Raw genomic sequence first — 10,000 nt, forward strand, 5'->3', positions numbered from 1 at the left:
CGTACGATATTTGGCGACGCAAAAATGAGCGATTTCCCAGCTCGATGGAATTCGGCGCGACAGAAACGATGCCCCGTAACGCACATGAGAGCAATCCGGGCCAATTTCTCCCGTTTGATGGGGTCTATGTGTAAAAATTTTGACTTTTTTGAGTGCACGTGCAAATCTGCTGAAAAAGCCTGTGGAAGTTTCACGGCGTTCGTACGATATTTGGCGACGCAAAAATGAGCGATTTCCCAGCTCGAGAGAATTCGGCGCGAGAGAAACGATGCCCCGTAACGCACATGAGAGCAATCCCGGCCAATTTCTCCCGTTTGATGGGGTCTATGTGTAAAAATTTTGACTTTTTTGAGTGCACGTGCAAATCTGCTGGAAAAGCCTGTGGAAGTTTCACGGCGTTCGTACGATATTTGGCGACGCAAAAATGAGCGATTTCCCAGCTCGATGGAATTCGGAGCGAGAGAAACGATGCCCCGTAACGCACATGAGAGCAATCCCGGCCAATTTCTCCCGTTTGATGGGGTCTATGTGTACAAATTTTGACTTTTTTGAGTGCACGTGCCAATCTGCTGGAAAAGCCTGTGGAAGTTTCACGGCGTTCGTACGATATTTGGCGACGCAAAAATGAGCGATTTCCCAGCTCGATGGAATTCGGCGCGACAGAAACGATGCCCCGTAACGCACATGAGAGCAATCCGGGCCAATTTCTCCCGTTTGATGGGGTCTATGTGTAAAAATTTTGACTTTTTTGAGTGCAGGTGCAAATCTGCTGAAAAAGCCTGTGGAAGTTTCACGGCGTTCGTACGATATTTGGCGACGCAAAAATGAGCGATTTCCCAGCTCGAGAGAATTCGGCGCGAGAGAAACGATGCCCCGTAACGCACATGAGAGCAATCCGGGCCAATTTCTCCCGTTTGATGGGGTCTATGTGTACAAATTTTGACTTTTTTGAGTGCACGTGCCAATCTGCTGGAAAAGCCTGTGGAAGTTTCACGGCGTTCGTACGATATTTGGCGACGCAAAAATGAGCGATTTCCCAGCTCGATGGAATTCGGCGCGACAGAAACGATGCCCCGTAACGCACATGAGAGCAATCCGGGCCAATTTCTCCCGTTTGATGGGGTCTATGTGTAAAAATTTTGACTTTTTTGAGTGCAGGTGCAAATCTGCTGAAAAAGCCTGTGGAAGTTTCACGGCGTTCGTACGATATTTGGCGACGCAAAAATGAGCGATTTCCCAGCTCGAGAGAATTCGGCGCGAGAGAAACGATGCCCCGTAACGCACATGAGAGCAATCCGGGCCAATTTCTCCCGTTTGATGGGGTCTATGTGTAAAAATTTTGACTTTTTTGAGTGCACGTGCAAATCTGCTGAAAAAGCCTGTGGAAGTTTCACGGCGTTCGTACGATATTTGGCGACGCAAAAATGAGCGATTTCCCAGCTCGAGAGAATTCGGCGCGAGAGAAACGATGCCCCGTAACGCACATGAGAGCAATCCGGGCCAATTTCTCCCGTTTGATGGGGTCTATGTGTAAAAATTTTGACTTTTTTGAGTGCACGTGCAAATCTGCTGAAAAAGCCTGTGGAAGTTTCACGGCGTTCGTACGATATTTGGCGACGCAAAAATGAGCGATTTCCCAGCTCGATGGAATTCGGCGCGAGAGAAACGATGCCCCGTAACGCACATGAGAGCAATCCCGGCCAATTTCTCCCGTTTGATGGGGTCTATGTGTAAAAATTTTGACTTTTTTGAGTGCACGTGCAAATCTGCTGAAAAAGCCTGTGGAAGTTTCACGGCGTTCGTACGATATTTGGCGACGCAAAAATGAGCGATTTCCCAGCTCGATGGAATTCGGAGCGAGAGAAACGATGCCCCGTAACGCACATGAGAGCAATCCCGGCCAATTTCTCCCGTTTGATGGGGTCTATGTGTACAAATTTTGACTTTTTTGAGTGCACGTGCCAATCTGCTGGAAAAGCCTGTGGAAGTTTCACGGCGTTCGTACGATATTTGGCGACGCAAAAATGAGCGATTTCCCAGCTCGATGGAATTCGGCGCGACAGAAACGATGCCCCGTAACGCACATGAGAGCAATCCGGGCCAATTTCTCCCGTTTGATGGGGTCTATGTGTAAAAATTTTGACTTTTTTGAGTGCAGGTGCAAATCTGCTGGAAAAGCCTGTGGAAGTTTCACGGCGTTCGTACGATATTTGGCGACGCAAAAATGAGCGATTTCCAAGCTCGATGGAATTCGGAGCGAGAGAAACGATGCCCCGTAACGCACATGAGAGCAATCCGGGCCAATTTCTCCCGTTTGATGGGGTCTATGTGTAAAAATTTTGACTTTTTTGAGTGCAGGTGCAAATCTGCTGAAAAAGCCTGTGGAAGTTTCACGGCGTTCGTACGATATTTGGCGACGCAAAAATGAGCGATTTCCCAGCTCGAGAGAATTCGGCGCGAGAGAAACGATGCCCCGTAACGCACATGAGAGCAATCCGGGCCAATTTCTCCCGTTTGATGGGGTCTATGTGTAAAAATTTTGACTTTTTTGAGTGCAGGTGCAAATCTGCTGGAAAAGCCTGTGGAAGTTTCACGGCGTTCGTACGATATTTGGCGACGCAAAAATGAGCGATTTCCCAGCTCGATGGAATTCGGCGCGAGAGAAACGATGCCCCGTAACGCACATGAGAGCAATCCCGGCCAATTTCTCCCGTTTGATGGGGTCTATGTGTAAAAATTTTGACTTTTTTGAGTGCACGTGCAAATCTGCTGAAAAAGCCTGTGGAAGTTTCACGGCGTTCGTACGATATTTGGCGACGCAAAAATGAGCGATTTCCCAGCTCGATGGAATTCGGAGCGAGAGAAACGATGCCCCGTAACGCACATGAGAGCAATCCCGGCCAATTTCTCCCGTTTGATGGGGTCTATGTGTAAAAATTTTGACTTTTTTGAGTGCACGTGCAAATCTGCTGAAAAAGCCTGTGGAAGTTTCACGGCGTTCGTACGATATTTGGCGACGCAAAAATGAGCGATTTCCCAGCTCGAGAGAATTCGGCGCGAGAGAAACGATGCCCCGTAACGCACATGAGAGCAATCCGGGCCAATTTCTCCCGTTTGATGGGGTCTATGTGTAAAAATTTTGACTTTTTTGAGTGCAGGTGCAAATCTGCTGAAAAAGCCTGTGGAAGTTTCACGGCGTTCGTACGATATTTGGCGACGCAAAAATGAGCGATTTCCCAGCTCGAGAGAATTCGGCGCGAGAGAAACGATGCCCCGTAACGCACATGAGAGCAATCCCGGCCAATTTCTCCCGTTTGATGGGGTCTATGTGTAAAAATTTTGACTTTTTTGAGTGCAGGTGCAAATCTGCTGAAAAAGCCTGTGGAAGTTTCACGGCGTTCGTACGATATTTGGCGACGCAAAAATGAGCGATTTCCCAGCTCGAGAGAATTCGGCGCGAGAGAAACGATGCCCCGTAACGCACATGAGAGCAATCCCGGCCAATTTCTCCCGTTTGATGGGGTCTATGTGTAAAAATTTTGACTTTTTTGAGTGCACGTGCAAATCTGCTGGAAAAGCCTGTGGAAGTTTCACGGCGTTCGTACGATATTTGGCGACGCAAAAATGAGCGATTTCCCAGCTCGATGGAATTCGGAGCGAGAGAAACGATGCCCCGTAACGCACATGAGAGCAATCCCGGCCAATTTCTCCCGTTTGATGGGGTCTATGTGTACAAATTTTGACTTTTTTGAGTGCACGTGCCAATCTGCTGGAAAAGCCTGTGGAAGTTTCACGGCGTTCGTACGATATTTGGCGACGCAAAAATGAGCGATTTCCCAGCTCGATGGAATTCGGCGCGACAGAAACGATGCCCCGTAACGCACATGAGAGCAATCCGGGCCAATTTCTCCCGTTTGATGGGGTCTATGTGTAAAAATTTTGACTTTTTTGAGTGCACGTGCAAATCTGCTGAAAAAGCCTGTCGAAGTTTCACGGCGTTCGTACGATATTTGGCGACGCAAAAATGAGCGATTTCCCAGCTCGATGGAATTCGGAGCGAGAGAAACGATGCCCCGTAACGCACATGAGAGCAATCCCGGCCAATTTCTCCCGTTTGATGGGGTCTATGTGTAAAAATTTTGACTTTTTTGAGTGCACGTGCAAATCTGCTGGAAAAGCCTGTGGAAGTTTCACGGCGTTCGTACGATATTTGGCGACGCAAAAATGAGCGATTTCCCAGCTCGATGGAATTCGGCGCGACAGAAACGATGCCCCGTAACGCACATGAGAGCAATCCGGGCCAATTTCTCCCGTTTGATGGGGTCTATGTGTAAAAATTTTGACTTTTTTGAGTGCAGGTGCAAATCTGCTGAAAAAGCCTGTGGAAGTTTCACGGCGTTCGTACGATATTTGGCGACGCAAAAATGAGCGATTTCCCAGCTCGAGAGAATTCGGCGCGAGAGAAACGATGCCCCGTAACGCACATGAGAGCAATCCGGGCCAATTTCTCCCGTTTGATGGGGTCTATGTGTAAAAATTTTGACTTTTTTGAGTGCAGGTGCAAATCTGCTGAAAAAGCCTGTGGAAGTTTCACGGCGTTCGTACGATATTTGGCGACGCAAAAATGAGCGATTTCCCAGCTCGATGGAATTCGGCGCGACAGAAACGATGCCCCGTAACGCACATGAGAGCAATCCGGGCCAATTTCTCCCGTTTGATGGGGTCTATGTGTAAAAATTTTGACTTTTTTGAGTGCACGTGCAAATCTGCTGAAAAAGCCTGTGGAAGTTTCACGGCGTTCGTACGATATTTGGCGACGCAAAAATGAGCGATTTCCCAGCTCGAGAGAATTCGGCGCGAGAGAAACGATGCCCCGTAACGCACATGAGAGCAATCCCGGCCAATTTCTCCCGTTTGATGGGGTCTATGTGTAAAAATTTTGACTTTTTTGAGTGCACGTGCAAATCTGCTGGAAAAGCCTGTGGAAGTTTCACGGCGTTCGTACGATATTTGGCGACGCAAAAATGAGCGATTTCCCAGCTCGATGGAATTCGGAGCGAGAGAAACGATGCCCCGTAACGCACATGAGAGCAATCCCGGCCAATTTCTCCCGTTTGATGGGGTCTATGTGTACAAATTTTGACTTTTTTGAGTGCACGTGCCAATCTGCTGGAAAAGCCTGTGGAAGTTTCACGGCGTTCGTACGATATTTGGCGACGCAAAAATGAGCGATTTCCCAGCTCGATGGAATTCGGCGCGACAGAAACGATGCCCCGTAACGCACATGAGAGCAATCCGGGCCAATTTCTCCCGTTTGATGGGGTCTATGTGTAAAAATTTTGACTTTTTTGAGTGCAGGTGCAAATCTGCTGAAAAAGCCTGTGGAAGTTTCACGGCGTTCGTACGATATTTGGCGACGCAAAAATGAGCGATTTCCCAGCTCGAGAGAATTCGGCGCGAGAGAAACGATGCCCCGTAACGCACATGAGAGCAATCCGGGCCAATTTCTCCCGTTTGATGGGGTCTATGTGTACAAATTTTGACTTTTTTGAGTGCACGTGCCAATCTGCTGGAAAAGCCTGTGGAAGTTTCACGGCGTTCGTACGATATTTGGCGACGCAAAAATGAGCGATTTCCCAGCTCGATGGAATTCGGCGCGACAGAAACGATGCCCCGTAACGCACATGAGAGCAATCCGGGCCAATTTCTCCCGTTTGATGGGGTCTATGTGTAAAAATTTTGACTTTTTTGAGTGCAGGTGCAAATCTGCTGAAAAAGCCTGTGGAAGTTTCACGGCGTTCGTACGATATTTGGCGACGCAAAAATGAGCGATTTCCCAGCTCGAGAGAATTCGGCGCGAGAGAAACGATGCCCCGTAACGCACATGAGAGCAATCCGGGCCAATTTCTCCCGTTTGATGGGGTCTATGTGTAAAAATTTTGACTTTTTTGAGTGCACGTGCAAATCTGCTGAAAAAGCCTGTGGAAGTTTCACGGCGTTCGTACGATATTTGGCGACGCAAAAATGAGCGATTTCCCAGCTCGAGAGAATTCGGCGCGAGAGAAACGATGCCCCGTAACGCACATGAGAGCAATCCGGGCCAATTTCTCCCGTTTGATGGGGTCTATGTGTAAAAATTTTGACTTTTTTGAGTGCACGTGCAAATCTGCTGAAAAAGCCTGTGGAAGTTTCACGGCGTTCGTACGATATTTGGCGACGCAAAAATGAGCGATTTCCCAGCTCGATGGAATTCGGCGCGAGAGAAACGATGCCCCGTAACGCACATGAGAGCAATCCCGGCCAATTTCTCCCGTTTGATGGGGTCTATGTGTAAAAATTTTGACTTTTTTGAGTGCACGTGCAAATCTGCTGAAAAAGCCTGTGGAAGTTTCACGGCGTTCGTACGATATTTGGCGACGCAAAAATGAGCGATTTCCCAGCTCGATGGAATTCGGAGCGAGAGAAACGATGCCCCGTAACGCACATGAGAGCAATCCCGGCCAATTTCTCCCGTTTGATGGGGTCTATGTGTACAAATTTTGACTTTTTTGAGTGCACGTGCCAATCTGCTGGAAAAGCCTGTGGAAGTTTCACGGCGTTCGTACGATATTTGGCGACGCAAAAATGAGCGATTTCCCAGCTCGATGGAATTCGGCGCGACAGAAACGATGCCCCGTAACGCACATGAGAGCAATCCGGGCCAATTTCTCCCGTTTGATGGGGTCTATGTGTAAAAATTTTGACTTTTTTGAGTGCAGGTGCAAATCTGCTGGAAAAGCCTGTGGAAGTTTCACGGCGTTCGTACGATATTTGGCGACGCAAAAATGAGCGATTTCCAAGCTCGATGGAATTCGGAGCGAGAGAAACGATGCCCCGTAACGCACATGAGAGCAATCCGGGCCAATTTCTCCCGTTTGATGGGGTCTATGTGTAAAAATTTTGACTTTTTTGAGTGCAGGTGCAAATCTGCTGAAAAAGCCTGTGGAAGTTTCACGGCGTTCGTACGATATTTGGCGACGCAAAAATGAGCGATTTCCCAGCTCGAGAGAATTCGGCGCGAGAGAAACGATGCCCCGTAACGCACATGAGAGCAATCCGGGCCAATTTCTCCCGTTTGATGGGGTCTATGTGTAAAAATTTTGACTTTTTTGAGTGCAGGTGCAAATCTGCTGGAAAAGCCTGTGGAAGTTTCACGGCGTTCGTACGATATTTGGCGACGCAAAAATGAGCGATTTCCCAGCTCGATGGAATTCGGCGCGAGAGAAACGATGCCCCGTAACGCACATGAGAGCAATCCCGGCCAATTTCTCCCGTTTGATGGGGTCTATGTGTAAAAATTTTGACTTTTTTGAGTGCACGTGCAAATCTGCTGAAAAAGCCTGTGGAAGTTTCACGGCGTTCGTACGATATTTGGCGACGCAAAAATGAGCGATTTCCCAGCTCGATGGAATTCGGAGCGAGAGAAACGATGCCCCGTAACGCACATGAGAGCAATCCCGGCCAATTTCTCCCGTTTGATGGGGTCTATGTGTAAAAATTTTGACTTTTTTGAGTGCACGTGCAAATCTGCTGAAAAAGCCTGTGGAAGTTTCACGGCGTTCGTACGATATTTGGCGACGCAAAAATGAGCGATTTCCCAGCTCGAGAGAATTCGGCGCGAGAGAAACGATGCCCCGTAACGCACATGAGAGCAATCCGGGCCAATTTCTCCCGTTTGATGGGGTCTATGTGTAAAAATTTTGACTTTTTTGAGTGCAGGTGCAAATCTGCTGAAAAAGCCTGTGGAAGTTTCACGGCGTTCGTACGATATTTGGCGACGCAAAAATGAGCGATTTCCCAGCTCGAGAGAATTCGGCGCGAGAGAAACGATGCCCCGTAACGCACATGAGAGCAATCCGGGCCAATTTCTCCCGTTTGATGGGGTCTATGTGTAAAAATTTTGACTTTTTTGAGTGCAGGTGCAAATCTGCTGGAAAAGCCTGTGGAAGTTTCACGGCGTTCGTACGATATTTGGCGACGCAAAAATGAGCGATTTCCCAGCTCGATGGAATTCGGAGCGAGAGAAACGATGCCCCGTAACGCACATGAGAGCAATCCCGGCCAATTTCTCCCGTTTGATGGGGTCTATGTGTACAAATTTTGACTTTTTTGAGTGCACGTGCCAATCTGCTGGAAAAGCCTGTGGAAGTTTCACGGCGTTCGTACGATATTTGGCGACGCAAAAATGAGCGATTTCCCAGCTCGATGGAATTCGGCGCGAGAGAAACGATGCCCCGTAACGCACATGAGAGCAATCCCGGCCAATTTCTCCCGTTTGATGGGGTCTATGTGTAAAAATTTTGACTTTTTTGAGTGCACGTGCAAATCTGCTGAAAAAGCCTGTGGAAGTTTCACGGCGTTCGTACGATATTTGGCGACGCAAAAATGAGCGATTTCCCAGCTCGATGGAATTCGGAGCGAGAGAAACGATGCCCCGTAACGCACATGAGAGCAATCCCGGCCAATTTCTCCCGTTTGATGGGGTCTATGTGTAAAAATTTTGACTTTTTTGAGTGCACGTGCAAATCTGCTGGAAAAGCCTGTGGAAGTTTCACGGCGTTCGTACGATATTTGGCGACGCAAAAATGAGCGATTTCCCAGCTCGATGGAATTCGGCGCGACAGAAACGATGCCCCGTAACGCACATGAGAGCAATCCGGGCCAATTTCTCCCGTTTGATGGGGTCTATGTGTAAAAATTTTGACTTTTTTGAGTGCAGGTGCAAATCTGCTGAAAAAGCCTGTGGAAGTTTCACGGCGTTCGTACGATATTTGGCGACGCAAAAATGAGCGATTTCCCAGCTCGAGAGAATTCGGCGCGAGAGAAACGATGCCCCGTAACGCACATGAGAGCAATCCGGGCCAATTTCTCCCGTTTGATGGGGTCTATGTGTAAAAATTTTGACTTTTTTGAGTGCAGGTGCAAATCTGCTGAAAAAGCCTGTGGAAGTTTCACGGCGTTCGTACGATATTTGGCGACGCAAAAATGAGCGATTTCCCAGCTCGATGGAATTCGGCGCGACAGAAACGATGCCCCGTAACGCACATGAGAGCAATCCGGGCCAATTTCTCCCGTTTGATGGGGTCTATGTGTAAAAATTTTGACTTTTTTGAGTGCACGTGCAAATCTGCTGAAAAAGCCTGTGGAAGTTTCACGGCGTTCGTACGATATTTGGCGACGCAAAAATGAGCGATTTCCCAGCTCGAGAGAATTCGGCGCGAGAGAAACGATGCCCCGTAACGCACATGAGAGCAATCCCGGCCAATTTCTCCCGTTTGATGGGGTCTATGTGTAAAAATTTTGACTTTTTTGAGTGCACGTGCAAATCTGCTGGAAAAGCCTGTGGAAGTTTCACGGCGTTCGTACGATATTTGGCGACGCAAAAATGAGCGATTTCCCAGCTCGATGGAATTCGGAGCGAGAGAAACGATGCCCCGTAACGCACATGAGAGCAATCCCGGCCAATTTCTCCCGTTTGATGGGGTCTATGTGTACAAATTTTGACTTTTTTGAGTGCACGTGCCAATCTGCTGGAAAAGCCTGTGGAAGTTTCACGGCGTTCGTACGATATTTGGCGACGCAAAAATGAGCGATTTCCCAGCTCGATGGAATTCGGAGCGAGAGAAACGATGCCCCGTAACGCACATGAGAGCAATCCCGGCCAATTTCTCCCGTTTGATGGGGTCTATGTGTACAAATTTTGACTTTTTTGAGTGCACGTGCCAATCTGCTGGAAAAGCCTGTGGAAGTTTCATCCGACGAAAAAAGCACGTTCTCGAGAAAGCAGGAGAGCTAAGTCATTCACAAATTAGCTGGATTTGGCTTGTGGTTCGTTTCCCAAGTAACAGAGCGGCATCAACCTTTAAGTGCACGCCAGTACATCCCCGTGGGATACAGGGGGTCTCGGCGGACTTTGCTCGGGGGAAAAACGTCGAGGTGAGCCGCCTGGCCATGCTGTTCA

This window comes from Lampetra fluviatilis, chromosome 4 (genome assembly GCF_964198595.1).
Source record: "Lampetra fluviatilis chromosome 4, kcLamFluv1.1, whole genome shotgun sequence".
NCBI classification, from domain to species: Eukaryota; Metazoa; Chordata; class Hyperoartia; order Petromyzontiformes; family Petromyzontidae; genus Lampetra; species Lampetra fluviatilis.